Raw genomic sequence first — 15,612 nt, forward strand, 5'->3', positions numbered from 1 at the left:
CTATAAATTTATGCCATATATGGTACTGTAATATGCCAATAAACTTTAATTAAATATTGTGTAGAGACATTATTTTACACTTTTATTTTACAATGTAAGCGAACTCTGAGGGTCCATTTTTCGCCGCATTTTTTGAGCCACGCTCCGGGTGACTGTCTGTGAGGTGACTGTAGGTGACTGTAGGTGTGTTCTCCCCGTGTCGATGTGGGTTTCCTGCTGGTGCTCTGGTTTCTTCCCACAATCCAAAAACACACATTGGTAGGTGGATTGGTGACTCAAAAGTGTCCATAGGTGTGAGTGAGTGTGTGGTTCTCTGAGATGGACTGGTGCCCTCTCTAGGGTGTGTTCCTTCCTTGCACTACCACAACCCTGAATTGGATTAGTGGTTCAGACAATGATTGAATGAATGTTCAGTCATACTTTCAATAGAACATACTTTCCTCCGTATTCATGACCGTATTCTTGGCTTTATAGTACCATTTCTGCCATTTACCTGACACTTTTATCTTTTTTTATCTTTTTTCCACAAAGACTGAGTAAATGGGCATAATTCAATTACAATCAGTAATTTGATGCTCTTTGTATAATGACTACAGGAGTCTTCTAAATAAAACATATGTATGTTCTGTCTGATAAGGTAGTAGTCTTTTTTTAATTATGCTGAAATATTTGCACCCTGTGAAGGACTGGCGCCACCTCCAGGGTGTATGCCCGCCTTGCGCCCAATGATTCCAGGTAGGCTCTGGACCCACCGCGACCCTGAACTGGATAAGGGTTACAGATAATGAATGAATGAATGAATGAAATATTTGCAGGCCATTTTGACAATTTGTATTTGAGAGTGATATTATTGTTGTCCTAAACAGTTAATGTTACCTAAAGAGTATTTTAAGGTTTATTGCTTTTTGATTTGTGTATACTAGAGAAACACAAATTTGGTGCCCTTAGTTTGTGTGCGCTCCATATGATAAAGGTATATAACCTTTTAAGGTCAAAACATTTGGGGTGAGAAGGGTGGGGGGTCATTATGTTTTGAAATTGAAATATGATTATAGATTGACGAGTGTAAAGACATTGATGGCTGTGCATCTGTTTTTGGCAAAAGGCGGCTTGGTTAAACTGTAATTTTTCTTGTGCACAAGACATACTTACAGTGTTTATTTTCATGTATACATTTCTCTTTTGCCATGCATGAGTGGATATGCTTTATGGTAGTATCATTTCTTTGTGTGGCAGAGAGAAAAAACACAATGCGTGAGGGAACATATTCTGGCAGGCGATTTTTAAATTGGGTCTGATAGCAAGAGCAGAAAGAAAGTGTGGGGTGAGAGAATGAGATTAGAGCTTATTGCATGAGTCTCACAGCCAATGTATAAGTGTTGGCAGACTTCAATATGGCTGCCTCTTAAATGTTTAGCTGTCCAATTATGATACGGACATAATTCAGAAAGGAAAAATGTTTTTTGGAAGAATGGAAGCTTTCACCCTCCCAGTGTTCTAGCCCTGTATGAATGAGGAAGACTACTCCCGACTCAAGGTTGAAGACTCAGACTAGCATGTAGACATACGACTATGTAATTTTTTACATTAGATTTTAATAAGAATAACTAGCCCCACAGCAGCACAGCATCTTGAGATATAGCCACCATACAAACAAATTTTCCTCCTGCCTCAGTGGCATATCTACTCCTGAAACCTAGCAGCACAGTAAACTAGCAGCCTGGTCAGGGGCACTCAACTAAACTAAAGACTAATTAGTGCAGATTAGTGTACAGCAAGTCTAATGAACTGACCCTTAGTTCCTCCTTGCTAGTACATCTGCTTGACGCTTCCTCTCCTGCAGTTTCTCATTCTGAGCTGTATCAGACCTAACGAGGTAATGCTGTGCAGCAGCTAATAAGCTACGGTGGAACAGTAGCATGTGCCATTAATGCCTATCCCTCCAGTTTCTTGATGACTCTTGCTTTTTAGAGGGATTAGAAGCCTGCTGCGTTTGGAATTGACCTAGCAAGAACCGATGCCCCATGAGCATTAATGAAGAGTCCCAGTGGGAGTGTGGATGCAGAGTCTTCAGGGTTTAAACAACCTGCTCCACCAGTTTTACCAGCCTGACCATTTAAGTCACATCTGGTTATTAATGGACCATATTGGCAAGTGAACCTGAAAATTTCCTGGTTTATAACCTAAACAGTAAAAGAGTACTTTTATAGACATTTAGTTGGCGGAACGGTGGCGCAGCAGGTAATGTCGCAGACACACACACTGTTCTCCCCGTGTCTGCGTGGGTTTCCTCCGGGTGCCTGTCTGTGAGGAGTGTGGTGTGTTCTCCCCGTGTCCGCGTCTGTTTCCTCCGAGTGCTCCGGTTTCCTCCCACAGTCCAAAAACATGTTGGTAGGTGGATTGGCGACTCAAAAGTGTCCGTAGGTGTGAGTGTGTATGTGTGTGTCTCTCTTGCCCTGTGAAGGACTGGCGCCCCCTCCAGGGTGTATTCCTGCCTTGCGCCCAATGATTCCAGGTAGGCTCTGCACCCACCGCGACCCTGAACTGGATAAGGGTTACAGATAATGAATGAATGAATGAATGAATGAATGTATGAATGAAAAGACATTTAGTGATTTACTATTTTTAAAATTATTTAATGTATTTATTTTGTAACATTAGGGTCATCATCCATGTCCACAAACGTCCACCTGAATGATGTGACTTCCAGTTCACTCACCACACACCAGCTATTGTGTAGATAGGAGACACAAGAATGACAGACATATTTTTTTTTCTTTTAGGTGGAGATGAATAGGAGACCAGATTTGGCCACAGTGGTATACGTAGCCAGGACTTTGAGCCACACAGGCTCACATAGGAGTACATCCTGCTGCTGCTTTCTTGTGAGCTGCTGCTACAGATAGCCCTGTTTAATCTCTTGATTTTTAAAAATAGACATAGTGTTTGTTGGTTGTCTAAATTTGTTGACTAAAAGGAAATTTCTCATATTGTGTACTATGTGTACTAGTGAAACCTAGTAGCTATGCTCACCATTAAGTTGATCAAATTTTCTAGACTACACAAATTTTCATTCATTGTACACAAGTGTACGCAAAATAAAATTTTGGTTGCAATAGGTTTGCATGGAGCTTAAAAAAAAGTATGTAGAATACCACAGGAATTATCATATAAAATATAAAGTATTCATTTATTAATTCATTCATTGTTTTGTAACCACTTATCCAGTTCAGGGTGGCGGTGGGGCCGGAGCCTACCCGTAATCACTGGGTGCAAGGCAGGAGCAAACCCTGGGCGGGGCCGGAGACGTTCACAGGGCGAGACACACTCACACATTCACTTAAACCTATAGACACTTTTGAGTGGCCAATCCACCTACCAATGTGTGTTTTTAGACCGTGGGAGAAACCGGAGCCCCCGGAGGAAACCCACACAGACACGGGGAGAACACACCACACTCCTCACAGACAGTCACCCAGAGGAAACCCACGCAGACACGGGGAGAACACACCACACTGAAATATACAGCAACACAGATTTTAAACTATAAAGTATAAAAGTGACAGCACAAAATTAAAAATAATAACAAAAACTATGAAATATATATAGCAGCAAGAATTACAATATAAGGTATAAGATATATACGCATATAAATAAAATAGCGTCATTGGATACATATGAAGATATGTGAATATACAGGTGCAAAAAAATATAAAGTTAAAAATTGCTCATTAATATTTGTTGAGGTAAAGAACTAAATGCACAGAATGGTCCAAGTGTTATGAGTTCAGCAGTCTGATGACTTGGGGGAAAAACAGTTACAGAACCTGGAGGCCAGCAGGGAAAACAGTCCACTGTGAGGATGTAAGATTTCACTGATGGTGTTATTGGATTGGGATAAGAATGGAGGAAGGAGAAGTCCTAATGCTTTTCTCTGCTGTCCTCAACACTCTCCTCGCAATCTTCCAGTCAGAGGCTCTTTCATCATAAAACTTTCATAAACATTCATCGGTTTATGAAATGTTGTGGTCCTAGTGCTTGTGCATGCTCTAACACAAACACTACAGCTCAAGAAGGGCTGGTTAATAATAATTTAGATAGTTCCAGAGTTTAAACCCATACAGACAAGAATGACCACAGGTACTCCATGAGCAAGATGGGAAACAACACGTTTTCAACACAGAGTGATGCTTCTCTACCTGTGCCTGATTGGGAACATACTGTATATATGCACATATTTATATATGTATAAAATTAATTTTTATCCAAATATGACACTCAGGTAAAAGCAGCACTGTAAATACATGTCTAAGATAATCCATCTCTGTGAGAGTGTCACGCCTTCGTCCTGTCAGTTTGTTGTCCCCGCCATGTGCTTTATTTGCACATGGCTCCGTTTTGTTTATGTTCGAGTCTCCGCCTTTGTTCCGCCTCCTCGTCCGTGTCATGTGTTACCCGTCCTCGTTATCTGTCCAGGTGTGTCTCGTTTGTCTCTGTATTTAAGCCCTATTGTGTCACGTCCTGTTTGTCGTACATTTTGATTCACATTCTCGTTTGTCATGTTTAGTCAGTCGTGTTTTCAAGTCTGTCCGTCTGTCTCCACAGTTTCTCCTTTCTCGTTTGTTTTGTCGTGTTCTCCGTGAGGTCCTGTCGTTTAGTGTTATTCTCCTTTTCGTTATATTCCAGTTCTCTGTCTTGTTGTTTAGCTTAATATGTCTAGGTTCATCTCTGTTTGTCTTGTTGCCGCTGTTTAATTAAAAGAACCCGTGTTTTAGCGAATGCGTCCGCCTTCCTCAATCCGCCCCTCGCTCCTGACAGAATGTACGACCACCAGGACGCAGCTAGCACGGACTATTACATCAAAGGGTGTGCCGTTCGCCGGACTCCATTCCGCACAGGCCCCAAAGATCCTGTGGGGGAGGCTTTGAAAGCGGCCTCGGAATGGAGTCGCCGGCTCCAGCTCCTGCCTGGCGCTGTTCCGGATCCGATAGCGGAGGTGTCGACTCGGGAATCGAGTCGTTGCGCCAGCGGGAGTCGAAAGAGTCGGCGGAAGAACCGTGCTGGAGTTCCCCCCTCGCTGGAGGATTACCCCCTCAGGTCCGGGGAAATTTTTGGGGGGGCGTTAAGGGTAGGGGCTGTTAGCCTCACCTCCGTACCTCTGAGGCCTGAGGCTAACAGGGGCGCACCTCGAGGTGATCTAATGGGTGCGCCTGTGAAACCCCCTAAACCCTTTACAGCTCCAGCGCGAGCCCGGCGAGCAGCACAAACCCCTGTCCTCGAGAGCGCGGCGCGCGGCTCTCCTGTCTTCGTGAGCGCGACGCGCGCCTCTCCTGCCTCCGTGGACGTCGTCGCAGGTCCCCCTGCCTCCGTGGACGACGTCGCAGGTTCCCCTGCCTCCGTGGACGACGTCGCAGGTTCCCCTGCCTCCGAGGACGACGTCGCTGCAGGTTCCCCTGCCTCCGAGGACGACGTCGCTGCAGGTTCCCCTGCCTCCGAGGACGACGTCGCTGCAGGTTCCCCTGCCTCCGAGGACGACGTCGCTGCAGGTTCCCCTGCCTCCGAGGACGACGTCGCTGCAGGTTCCCCTGCCTCCGAGGACGACGTCGCTGCAGGTTCCCCTGCCTCCGAGGACGACGTCGCTGCAGGTTCCCCTGCCTCCGAGGAAGACGTCGCTGCAGGTTCCCCTGCCTCCGAGGACGACGTCGCTGCAGGTTCCCCTGCCTCCGAGGACGACGTCGCTGCAGGTTCCCCTGCCTCCGAGGACGACGTCGCTGCAGGTTCCCCTGCCTCCGAGGACGACGTCGCTGCAGGTTCCCCTGCCTCCGAGGACGACGTCGCTGCAGGTTCCCCTGCCTCCGAGGACGACGTCGCTGCAGGTTCCCCTGTCTCGGTGATGGCGGCACCCGCCGCTCCAGTGTCTGTGATGGCGGCTCCCGCCGCTCCTGTCCCCGTGACTATGGCGGCTCCCGCCGCTCCTGTCCCCGTGACTATGGCGGCTCCCGCCGCTCCTGTCCCCGTGACTATGGCGGCTCCCGCCGCTCCTGTCCCCGTGACTATGGCGGCTCCCGCCGCTCCTGTCCCCGTGACTATGGCGGCTCCCGCCGCTCCTGTCCCCGTGACTATGGCGGCTCCCGCCGCTCCTGTCCCCGTGACTATGGCGGCTACGGCCTCTCCTGTCCCCGTGACTGTGGCTACGGCCTCTCCTGTCCCCGTGACTGTGGCTACGGCCTCTCCTGTACCCGTGACTGTGGCTACGGCCTCTCCTGTACCCGTGACTGTGGCTACGGCCTCTCCTGTACCCGTGACTGTGGCTACGGCCTCTCCTGTACCCGTGACTGTGGCTACGGCCTCTCCTGTACCCGTGACTGTGGCTACGGCCGCTCCTGTCCCCGTGACTGTGGCTACGGCCTCTCCTGTACCCGTGACTGTGGCTACGGCCTCTCCTGTCCCCGTGACTGTGGCTACGGCCTCTCCTGTACCCGTGACTGTGGCTACGGCCTCTCCTGTACCCGTGACTGTGGCTACGGCCTCTCCTGTACCCGTGACTGTGGCTACGGCCTCTCCTGTACCCGTGACTGTGGCTACGGCCGCTCCTGTCCCCGTGACTGTGGCTACGGCCTCCCCTGTCCATGTCCGTAGGTCGGCCCGAAGGACTTCAGGGCCGATCCCCAGAACTGTGCCCAGGCTGGTTCCTCAGACTGCCACACAGACATTAGCCAGTCCTGGGCACCCCCCTGTTACTTTGGTTCCATTGTCTGTCCCTGTCCTGGTTCCCGTCTCTGTCCTTGTCCCTGTACCCGTTTCTGCCTTTGTGTCTGTCCCGGTCCCTGTCACTGTGTTTGTGTCTGTCCCCCTGAATGTCTTGGTCCCTGTTCCCCTACCTAGTCCAGTCCAGTTTCCTGTGAGTCCTGTCCAGTTCCCTGTCAGCCCTGTCCAGTCTATGTTTCAACCCCCTGTCCAGTCTCAAGTCTCGTCTCCTCTCCAGTCCCCGTTTCAACCCTCGGTCCTGTCTCCATTCCAGTCCCCTGTCCTGTCTCCTGCCCATGTCCAGTCTTTGGTCCCCAAACATGTCCAGTCCCCTGTTAGTCCTGTCCAGGCCCCATTTCAACCCTATGTCCCGTCTCCTGTCCAGTCCTTGTTTCAACCCTCTGTCTCGTCTCCTGTCCAGTCCACTGTCCCCAAACATGTCAAGTCACGGTATCCATCCCGCGTTCAGTCACCTGTCCCGTCTCCTGTCCAGTCTCATGTCCAGTCCCCTGTTAGTCCTGTCCAGTCTCTGTTTCAGACCCCTGTCCAGTCTCATGTCCAGTCCCCTATTAGTCCTGTCCAGTCCCCGTTTCAACCCTCTGTCCTGTCTCATGTCCAGTCTCCGTATCCGTCTAGTGTCATGTCACCTGTCCTGTCTTCTGTCCAGTCACATACCCCTGTCCAGTCTAATGTTCCTATCCTGTCCAGTGTCTTGTCACCAGTCTCTGCTCCCGTCCAGTCCCAGCACCCGGTCCTGTCATCAGTCCCGTCTCCATTCCAGTCCCCTGTTCATGTCCAGTCTTCTGTCCCCAAATGTGTCCAGTCTCCGTATCCGTCCCACGTTCAGTCCCCTGTCTTGTCTCCAGTCCAGTCTCCCGTCAATTCCCATGTGTCCACTCCTGTCCTGTCCAGTCCGTTCTCGTCTCTTGTGGCCCCCCTTTGTCAGTCTCCTGTCATGTCCCATGTCCCGTCTAGTATATTCGGTCCTGTCGTGTCCCCAGCTCCTGTGTCTGTTCCCGTCCTGTCCTGAGTCCTGTCACCCGTTGGTTTGTTGTCCTGTCTTGTTTTCCGTGCCCTCTCCTGTGCCAGCTCCTGGGGGGTTTAGGAGTACGCGCCCAGGAGTTGCGCGTTCTTGGGGGGGGCATCTGTCACGCCTTCGTCCTGTCAGTTTGTTGTCCCCGCCATGTGCTTTATTTGCACATGGCTCCGTTTTGTTTATGTTCGAGTCTCCGCCTTTGTTCCGCCTCCTCGTCCGTGTCATGTGTTACCCGTCCTCGTTATCTGTCCAGGTGTGTCTCGTTTGTCTCTGTATTTAAGCCCTATTGTGTCACGTCCTGTTTGTCGTACATTTTGATTCACATTCTCGTTTGTCATGTTTAGTCAGTCGTGTTTTCAAGTCTGTCCGTCTGTCTCCACAGTTTCTCCTTTCTCGTTTGTTTTGTCGTGTTCTCCGTGAGGTCCTGTCGTTTAGTGTTATTCTCCTTTTCGTTATATTCCAGTTCTCTGTCTTGTTGTTTAGCTTAATATGTCTAGGTTCATCTCTGTTTGTCTTGTTGCCGCTGTTTAATTAAAAGAACCCGTGTTTTAGCGAATGCGTCCGCCTTCCTCAATCCGCCCCTCGCTCCTGACAGAGAGCAAATGGATGGGTTTTGTTCAGGTTCAGTCACAGTCAGGATTTTGAATTTGAGTGTCACAGTTGCAAATGAGTCTGACTTGGGGGTTGATTTCTGATCAGGGCAGACCTCTATTTCAGGATTATTTCAAATACATTTTATTTCTCTAGATGTTAGTCTGCACTTTTGACTCAACCATCATTTATGGCAAATACTCCCCCATTATCTGCTCACACCGCATGAAAGTAATCAGATTTAATTACAAGATACAACTTGGGTGCTTACACTGTTCATGAGACAAAAACCCATATGGACATATTAATTCTATTAATAAAGAAGCTCTGTATTCATTGCAGGATGTCACCAGTGTATCAGAAATATTAAGAAAGCACAGATTTGCTGACTTCAGAAGAAATTTTAAACATTTGTTCCATGTTTCTCTGTCCACAGACAAGGTATTTCATAGAACCACGTTTACCTTGTTTTGTGTAGGGTATTTAATATTATATATTGTATATACAATTTTTGTGAGGTAGGGAAGTCAGTAAATCCGCTCATTAAACCCAAAATGGTGACCCAAATTCTTGACTTGTCCCATTCAGACCTTTCGATCACTGTTAACAGCTACCAAATGAGTCTTTAAACTGTGCTTAAAGACAACATAGACAATTCTGAAAAAACAATGTTCTTACAGCAAAACAAAATCCCTCCTACATGTGTTTTTCCAGAATCTCTGCAAGGTGGAACATTGTTTGAGTAAGAAACAAATGGTAGATTGTTTGTGGTTGAAATTGTAATTGTTTGTTCACTGTTCAAATCACCACACAAACTCAATTGTAAGTCAACCTGTTTATTTTTGTAGTATTTTTGGAACTCTGTCTCTGTGGCAGTACCCTCAAGGGCACATACAGTGGTATGAAAAAGTGTTTTTCCCTTCATGATTTCTTCTTTTTTTGCATGTTTGTCACTCTTAAATGTTTAAGATCATCAAACAAATTTAAACAAAGACAACACAATAAACAGAAAATGCAGTTTTAAATGAAGGTTTTAATATTAAGGGAGAAAACAAATCCAAACCTACATGGTCTTGTGTGAAAAAGTGTTTGCTCTCTAAACGTAATAACTGGTTGGGCCACCTTTGCAGCAACAACTGCAATCAAGTGTTTGTGGAAACTTGTAATGAGTCTTTCACAGCGCTGTGGAGAAATTGTGGCCCACTCATTTTTACAGGATTGTTGTAATTCAGCCGCATTGGAGGGTTTTCGAGCATGAACCGCATTTTTAAGGTCATGCCACAGCATCTCAATAGGATTCAGGTCAGGACTTTGACTAGGCCACTCCACAGTCTTCACTTTGTTTTTCTTCAGCCATTCAGAGGTGGACTTGCTGGTGTGTTTTGGATCATTGTCCTGCTGCAGAACCCAAGTTGGCTTCAGCTTGAGGTCATGAACAGATGGCCGTATTTTCTCCTTCACGATTCTTTGGTAGTCAGTGGATTTCATGGTTCCATTTATCACAGCAAGTCTTCCAGGTCCTGAAGCAGCAAAACAGCCCCAGACCATCACACTACCACCACCATACTTTACTGCAGGTATGATGTTCTTTTTCTGAAGTGTGGTGTTACTTTTACAGTAGATATAATGAGACACACACCTTCCAAAAAGTTCAATTTTTGTCTCATCAGTCCAAAGAGTGTTTTCCCAAATGTCTTGGGGACCATCAAGATGTTTTCTAGCAAAATTGATACAAGTCTTAATGTTCTTTTTGCTCAGCAGTGGTTTTTGCCTTGGCACTCTGCCCAGCAAGCCATTTTGCCCAGTCTCTTTCTTATTTCTTATGGTGGAGTCATAACCTTTTCCAGACTGATAGATCTCAATTACTTTCTTTCTCATTTGTTCTTGAATTTCTTTGGATCTTGGCATGACGTCTAGCTTTTGAGGATCTTTTGGTTTACTTTGCTTTGTAAAGCAGGTCCTATTTAAGTGATTGAGAAGAGGTGTGGCAGTAATCAGGGCTGGGTGTGGCTAGAGAAATTCAGGTGTGATAAACCACAGTTAAGTTATGTGTGTTTACTTGTGTTGTCTTTGAATAATATTTAAATTTGTTTAATGATCTGAAACATTTAAGAGTGACAAACATGCAAAACAAGAAGAAATCCTTTAGTTAAGAAACATGACTACCTTTTTCTATTATAATAGTAGATTTAAAAATTTCATTTCTAGGACTTATATAGTATCTATAGTATAATATATGTATCATATGTAGTATAGTAATATGTAGTATAATATAGTATATATTTCACTGTTCTGTACGAAGGTAAGATTCAGTATTTTGGCTCCTATAGCAAACTCATTCACTAGATGCAGAATGTAATTCCCATATACAGCACTGTGCTGAAATCAGGAGGGAGGTGGGATGTTTCCTACCCTATCCAAAAACGCAGTGTAGGTTCTAAAACGCTGAGCCCAGAGTAGCAACAATAATTTTGAAGGTGTAATATTAAGATAAAAATACTACATATTTTTCCTTTGAAACACAAAGCACCACCTCATTTAAATCTTTTGTTAATACAAGTCACGGAATAGTTCAGTGCACTGAAGAACACTAGTCACTAATTCTGTTTATCAGCTGTTAATTATCTTCATTGAAGAGGCAGAATCCAGAGAAAGTGATGATAGTTTTTAATTTACTGGACTCTCAGACATGGATAGATGTTTGAAATTGCTGTGGCCATGGCTGTGCATTTAATAATGAATAAAAAATAAAATAAAAAGGGGACAGCAAAGTCATTTTCAGAAATATTCAGAAACTGTGGATGCAACATTTGTCTTACATAAAATTGTGCGTGATTTCTTGAGATTCCGTTTTGGTTCTTAACCTTTGCGAATATTCTGGAAAGGCTAGTGATACAGCTTTTTCCAAATGTCATTCGGGCAGCCTTGTCCTCCAGGCGAAATCAGATATGGACATTGTGTTGTTGTGTAACTTGGCAGTGTTGGAAACCATGAATTTCAAATTGCTTTATATTCTCATTGGACCCTTTTTTAGTATGCACCTTGTTGATCTTCTTCTGACATCTGCAGGCCTTTGCTTTTTCTTTTTCTTTTTCTTTGATGTCCAAATCCACATGCACATGCAAATATAAATTTATGCACATATAGTTGTTGGTTCTTTATAATAGTTTTTTCTTTATTTAATATTAGTTTCACCATCATTTTGTCAACAAAATATGGAAAGCAATAATAATGGGTTTGCATTATTGAAAACAGTGATTCCAAGCATTTGAAAACTCTTCGTCTCCTTCCTCTGTTGCATATTGAAAGCACTGCAGACGGTGAAGCAGGGAAACCTGACATCCACATATTTTTCAGCAGTGTGAATATGAAAAAGTAATGTTGGTTGGTGCTTGGGCCTGGTTTGTTTTCCTCTACTTGTACGGCTGACACTTTATCTCTGCAGCACGGTGAATGAAATGCAGCTCCATCTTGGATGATTTTGCACCAGGTGGTTATGTTTGAGAAGGTTTTTTCCCAGCTGGACCACTCTCAATATCAATACAAGTACTTTGGATAGACTCTTAACATTGCACTTGCCTTCATTTGTTGCATGATTCAATTATATGTCGTTTTGCATGTGAGTATCAGCTCAGTGCCATAAGTGAAGCAATGAATGTGTCAATGGAAATCACAAAGGGTGCTTTACCTCAACTTATTAGAAATGACACTTGGCATCTTTTTTTTTTTTTTTTTTAGAGTGGGTGTGTGTGGGGGCTTGCTTTTTTTTTTTTTTTTCTTTTTTTTTTTTGTGAATGCAATGAAGTAAGATCAGTGAGGAAATGAGCTTGGGGCAGATTGTACTAAAGCTCATATCTTTTGTTTTATGTCTGTGTTTGCTGCACTATAATGGCTGCTCTGCCATTCTGTGGTGCTGTCACATACTGCGAGAAAATGGCATTTAGTTTACTGGTGAATTTTGCTTCCTACACATTGTGTGTGTGTGTGTGTGTGTGTGTGTGTGTGTGTGTGTGTGTACAGAACTACATTGCAGTCTGCTGTGTACATCATCATCTGTAGGAAATGGTATTTGTTTTACTGGCAATTTTCTCCTTCCCTTAACCACTGTGTGTGTGTCTGTGTTTGTGGGTGTGTGTGTGTGTACAAGACATATATCACATTGTGGGGACCAAATCGTGTTTACACATTCACATTGTGGGGACCTCTCTTCTTTGGTGGGAGCATAAGCCCATCCCCACAATGTAAATCATTACATTTCTAGGTGAAGCCATGATTTAAGGTCAGGACTAGGGTTAGTCTATTAATACATGTGGATATGGTAAATACAAGTCTCCATGAAATGAATTGAAGTCTATATGTCCGTCCAATGCATAAAAACAAAGGTTTGTGTGTGTGCACACTCGCCATGTGTATGTGTTTGCACTGCAGTCATCATCTATGGGACCTGGTGTTTATGAGCCCACTGCGCCAAAGCCTCAGCGTGCTTTATGGACGCCTCTGAAGAGGTTAGTTTCTGCACCCTTAGAACTCGCATATACATACACATTCTCCCTGTCTCTGGCTCTCACTCACCCGCGCATTCACACACATACACACACACTTATTTAACATGTTCATGTCAAACAACTGTACTGTATAAATGTAATTATAGTATAAATGTCATAATCAAAGCATACTTACATAATGGTTTATGTATACACTTATAAAGCGGGTTCTTCTAGGGTACTTTAGTTTAATGTGATGGTTCTAGTTAGAACCATGTGTTCTATATAGAACGATTTCCATTACATTACATTCTGGTGGAATGGTTCTTCAGACTGTTGGAAAAGGTTTTAATATGGTTCAATGTAGCACCTACAATATAACACTAAAATGGTTATACTATTGCTATGAAGTCTGGCTTGTTACAACAAATTCCTTTTTAGTGCTGTCATAAGCCATACACACCATGAATCTGAAGGACCATTTCTATACAGAACACTTGGTCCTAAGTAGGTTCCTTTACTAAAAACCCTTAAAGAAATTAAATAATTTGGTCTGTAAGGGATGATTTGTGGAGCCTTAAACAAAATAGTCAACATAACCTTAAGAAAATAGCTTCTGTCTTGGCCTTCACCCCACTACTGTTGCATGATTTATGGTATGTGAACAGAGGTTCTGCTTTAAATCTATGGTGCTGGTCTTGGTGTCCAAGGATTATACTATTTCATAGAAAAATGACTATAACTGTGGTCATATGTTTGCCGGATTGACATGTTGTAGCTCCAGAAAACATGGCTGCTAAAATTATTTTATTTTCTCAGTCTCTCTATATATGTAAGGCTTTGAGTAAATCAAATATTTTATATATATATATATATATATATGGGCGGCACAGTGGCACAGCAGGGAGTGTCTCTGTCACAGCTCCAGGGACCTGGAGGTTGTGGGTTCAAGTCCCGCTCCGGGTGACTGTCTGTGAGGAGTGTGGTGTGTTCTCCCTGTGTCTGCGTGGTTTTCCTCCGGGGGACTGTCTGTGAGGAGTGTGGTGTTTTCTCCCTGTGTCTGCGTGGGTTTCCTCCGAGTGACTGTCTGTGAGGAGTGTGGTGTGTTCTCCCTGTGTCTGCATGGGTTTCCTCCGGGTGACTGTCTGTGAGGAGTGTGGTTTGTTCTTCCTGTGTCTGCGTGGGTTTCCTCTGAGTGCTCCAGTTTGCTTCCACAGTCCATAAACACAGACAAAAAAAAAGTATCCGTAGGTGTGTGTGAGTGAATGTGTGTGTTGCCCTGTGAAAGACTGGCACCCTCTCCCGCCTTGCGCCCAATGATTCCAGGTAGTCTCATATATATATATATATATATATATATATATATATATATATATATATATATATATATATATATATATATATATATATATATATATATATAATTATGCATTGTTCCTGAGTATTCCATACTACGCAACTTGTATGGCACTTTTGCTACGTCAGCCTTCATCCTTGTACTTACTATTCCCATAAGCTCACACCAGTGGGGTGTAATTACAGCATTGGGGATAGGGAGCTCATGACTGCTTAGTTGGCCCTGGAGGAATGGAGGCATTGGTTGAAGGGGGCTAAACACACATTTGTGGTTTGGACTGACCTCAAAAACCTGGCCTATATACAAAAGGCCAAGCTTAACTCACGACAGGCAAGTTGGGCACTGTTTTTTAGCTTCAATTTCCAGCTGTCCTATAGACCAGGTTCAAAAAATTCCAAGCCTGATGAACTATCCAGGCAAAGGGAAGCACCAGGTCCTATACCTTTGCCAGAACGTATCATCCCTGTTCAATCAGATCCTGGCCCCTCTCCACTGGGAGATCAAAGACCCTGCTACCTGGGTGGAGCAATTGCTGTGGGCATAATTCTTCAATAACACCCTCTGGCATTCATCTTTGGGTATGTCCCCCTTCGAAAGCCAGTTCGGGTCTCCACTGCCCATGTTTCTTGATCAGGAAAGAGAGGTTGGAGTTCTAACAACTGAGAGATTTGTTTGGAGCTGCCACCCCAATTGTGCAATGGTAAGGTACTGCTCTATCATACCCAAGGTTGCTGGTTTGAAACCAACTCTATCCAACTTACACTTAAGTACACTTTTTATATGTTCTTTGAAGAAAAGGGCAATAAAACAAACTAATGACATAAAATAATAAAATAAACAAAACACAAGCTCTGCACTTGGGTCCACCACCCCCAACTCCGCGTCCTGTAACACTCACACAGCTTGTCGTTGCATTCAACCAGTCATTGTCTGGGGGCCCTAGGTAATTGATTGGTTTGCTTGCCTTGTTGCAACAGGCCTGGTTACATAGTTCCAGGTTCTATTCCCTGGCATAAACTGACTCATACTTGCTCTAGGCTCCTAATAACTGGGAGCTAATCAAAGAGGTCATGTAGAATGTACTCTGGGTCCTTCAAGTACTCAACACTTCAAGGACCATGTCTGGAGTTTCCCTGCCCTAGTTACTGATCTATTGGCATCACTGAGGCAGTCATGACGCCATCCACTTTTGGTGCGTATTCCGAGATGTGTGTGTGAAATGGCCTAGGGCTGTAGCGATGCGCTAGTCATAAAAACAGGGGAATGATGTTTTCATTAGGAATAAATCAGCAACGCAGAGCTTGTCAAAGCGTCTTGGAAAGTTAGAGGTGTGTTGAGCCCATCATGTAGTGTTTTCTACTGCAATGATGTCTCTCTGCCGCTCGCTTAGATCACTG

Source organism: Hoplias malabaricus, chromosome 13 (assembly GCF_029633855.1).
Source record: "Hoplias malabaricus isolate fHopMal1 chromosome 13, fHopMal1.hap1, whole genome shotgun sequence".
In the NCBI taxonomy this organism is placed as follows: Eukaryota; Metazoa; Chordata; class Actinopteri; order Characiformes; family Erythrinidae; genus Hoplias; species Hoplias malabaricus.